The following is a 3,864-nucleotide window of genomic DNA, read 5'->3' as shown; positions in this document are numbered from 1 at the left end:
GGGTTGTATTTAAAATTTTTTTTAAATGTTTATTTTTTTTGAGAGAGACAGAGACAGAATGCGAGTGGGTTAGGGACAGAGAGAGAGGGAGACACAGAATCCAAAGCAGGCTCCAGGCTCTGAGCTGTCAGCACAAAGCCTGACATGGGGCTCAAACTCGAGCTGTGAGATCATGACTTGAGCCAAAGTCAGACGCTCAACCGACTGAGCCACCCAGGCGTCCCACAGCAGGGTTGTATTTTAAATGGTCTCATGCACATGGTGGAAACTGGGAAGTTTGGCATATTTTTGGAATTTTGTGAAACCATTTTATAATAAATGAGAATCTCTGAAAGGAGAAAACAAGCAAAGAAAACCAAGCATACGATTCAGTGGTCTTTGGCACATTCACAGTTGTGCAGCCATCACTACATTTCATTACTTCAAATAGCTTCAGCACCCATGGACAGCCACTCTCCATTCCCTCCCCACAACCCTGGCCATGAGCAATCACTAATCTGCTTTTTGCCTATATAAATTTGTCTAGACATCTAATCTTGGCATCAGTAGTATGCTTGCTTTCGTTTTTGTATTTTCTTTAAAAAGTTGCATAAAAAAGGAACTATCACTTCCTTGAAGGTTTTATGAAATTTGCTTTTAAAATTTTGAGGACTTAGCTTTTTGTTGTTATTAGGGAGGGGAAATTTTGATTGCCAATTTAATTTCTTTAGTAATTAATGGTATATTTGGGTTTCATATTTGTACATGAATCAATTTTAGTGACTTATGATTTTTCTCTATTTTCTCTTAATGTTTTTAATTTTTTTTTTTTAATTTTTTTTTTCAACGTTTATTTATTTTTGGGACAGAGAGAGACAGAGCATGAACGGGGGAGGAGCAGAGAGAGAGGGAGACACAGAATCGGAAACAGGCTCCAGGCTCTGAGCCATCAGCCCAGAGCCTGATGTGGGGCTCGAACTCACGGACCGCGAGATCGTGACCTGGTTGAAGTCGGATGCTTAACCGACTGCGCCACCCAGGCGCCCCTAATGTTTTTAATTTCATTGGTATTTTGTTACTTATAAAATTCAAATATTGTTTTCAAGCTTTTCCAGCAGTCATTTAATTTGAAAATAAAAGATTTCAAACATACAGCAAAGTTGAAAGAATTCTACGGGTGAACATCTACAAAATCACGTCTAAATTTTACTATTAGCATTTTCCTATGCATGCCTTATCATCTACCTATCTGTCTATCCATTCATCAATGTACCTTTTTCAAATGCATTTCAAAAAAAGTTACAATTACATCTGTACACTTCACCCTAATCAGTATATTTCACCCTAAATATTTCAGCATGTATATCATTAACTAGAATTCAAAATTTGACTACTTCTTTTTTTCTTTTGAGGTGAAATCTATATGCTGAAATGTTGAGAGTGTTATTCAGTTAATTTTAATAAATGTAAACTGCTGTGTAAGTCAGCCTTTTTCAGGTATTAAGTTACCAACACCCAAGTAGATGACTTCATATCCATTTCCAGTCAATTCTTGTTCACCACTTGTTAGCCACTGAACTGCTTTTTCCACTATAGACTGGTCTTTTTACAAAAATCATATAAACAGAATCATACAGTGTCATCACTGTATGAAAGCATTTGTCTTTCTCTCTCTGACTTATTTCACTTAGCATAATGCCCCCAAGGTCCATCCATGTTGTCACAAATGATACACAAATGACATTGGCCTTAGATGACACATCAGACCAGAAATGCGTAATCACAGTCACAGTGAGATAGCACCTCATGCTTGTTGGAATGACTAGTATCAAAAAGACAAGAGTGGTGCCTGGCTGGCTCAGTTGGTAAAGCATACAAACTCTTGATCTTGGGGTTGTGAGTTCAAGACCCACGTTGGGAGTAGAGATTATTAAAAATTTTTGTTTTTAAATAGACAAGAAATAAATGTTGGTGAGGATGTGGAGAAAAGGGAACCCTTGTGTACCGTTGGTGGGAATATAAAATAGTGCAGTCACTATGGCAAATAGTTTGGATGGCAGTTGCTCAAAAGAATTAAAGATAGAGTTATCATATGATCAGCAATCACACTTTTGGTTATATGCCCAAAAGAATTTGAAAGTAGGTACTTGAACAGATATTTTTATACCCATGTTCATGGCAGTATTATTCATAATAGCCCAAATTCAAAGCAACCCAAATATTGGCCCACAAAGGAATGAATAAACAAAATGTGGATATACATACAATGGAAAATAATTCAGCCTTAAAAATGAAGGAAATTCTTACACAGGCAACAACATGAATGAGCCTTGAGGACATTATGCTAAGTTAAATGAGCCAGGAACAAAAGGACAGATAGTGTATGATTCCACTCACGTGAGGTATCTAGAATAGCCAAATTCATAGGGACACAAAGTATAATGTTAGTTAGTTGCCAGGGATGGGGAGAGGAGAGAATGGGGAATTATTGTTTAATAACTACAGTTTCAATTTGGTAAGATGAAAAAGTTCTGGAGATGTATGGTGGTGATGGTTGCACACTACTGAGATTGTACTTAAGGTCACTGAACCATACTTTTAAAAACGACTAAAATGGCAAAACAAAACAAAACAAAACCTTTGATGTTCAGAGTTACCAGAATATGCTTTACTATAAATTTATATTTATTTATCTTGCTTGATGTTGATAATATACTTTCTAAAATGAATAAAATATATCTTTATTTATGGAAGATTTTCTGGTTATTCAAATATGAATTTTCTATCATTCATTTGCCTTTTGGAATTTTTGAACAGTCTCATTAGGGCTCTATAATATGTGCATTTTCTCAACCTATTTTCTATGTCTCTTAAATGCTTTAATTTCTTATGTTTTATTTTTCTATGTTGTGTTCTGAGAGAATTTCATAGTACTATCTTCACAATCACCCATTAATATATAAGCAATGTAGTGTAGAGATTATTCCATTCATTACAGTTTTAATTTTAATGAGAATAATTTTAAAGATAGCTAATAATTTATCTTAGTAGCTGTTTGATTTTGTTTTATTTTGCCTCAATTTTTCAGAAAATTGTAATATTTAAACTGTGTTATTCATTTATCCCTTTTTGTATCTTTAAAAAAATTTTTTTTAATGTTTATTTATTTTTGAGAGAGAGAGGGAGAGAGACAGTGCGAGCGAAGGAGGGACAGAGAGAGAGAGAGACACACACACACAGAATCTGAAGCAGGCTCCAGGCTCCAGGCTGTCAGCACAGAGCCCGATGTGGGGCTCGAACTCACAAACCATGAGATCATGACCTGAGCTGAAGTTGGACACCAAACCAACTGAGCCACCCAGGTGCCCCAATCCCTTTTTGTATCTTAAAAACATGTATGCTGATGTCTATGTGATAAGGTTCCAAAATAGTAGCAAATTGATGATTTTGTTGGCTAGACTTTTAGCACTAACTTTTTTCATATGTTTTGGATTTTTGGTAAATAGACTGACTCATTTAATAGGCAGGATTTGATTGTTTCTTTCATCTTTGTCTTCATCGTCTTCATCATCTTTGTCGTCTTCGTCTCCTCCTCCTCCTCCTCCTCCTCCTCCTCCTCCTTCTTCTTCTTCTTTGTCCTTCTTCCTTCTTCTCTCTCCCACTCTCCCTCTCCCTCCTTCTCCTTCTCCTTCTCTTTCTCTGTGCAAACTCTTCCCTGTCAGTTTGTGTCTCCCTGCCCCTGCTCCAGCCTCGAATCCACAACCAGCTTTCACTCCTTTTGGAGCTTTTGCTTGGTGATGATATTAGGTGATGACTAATTAAGACTCCTGTCAGTGAGTCAGTGAGCAGATTGTCTCAGTGCTTCCTAATGAGGTTTTGTTTATG

The sequence above is a fragment of the Lynx canadensis genome, chromosome B4 (assembly GCF_007474595.2).
Source record: "Lynx canadensis isolate LIC74 chromosome B4, mLynCan4.pri.v2, whole genome shotgun sequence".
NCBI classification, from domain to species: domain Eukaryota; kingdom Metazoa; phylum Chordata; class Mammalia; order Carnivora; family Felidae; genus Lynx; species Lynx canadensis.
Note: the sequence above shows the minus strand (reverse complement) of the source record.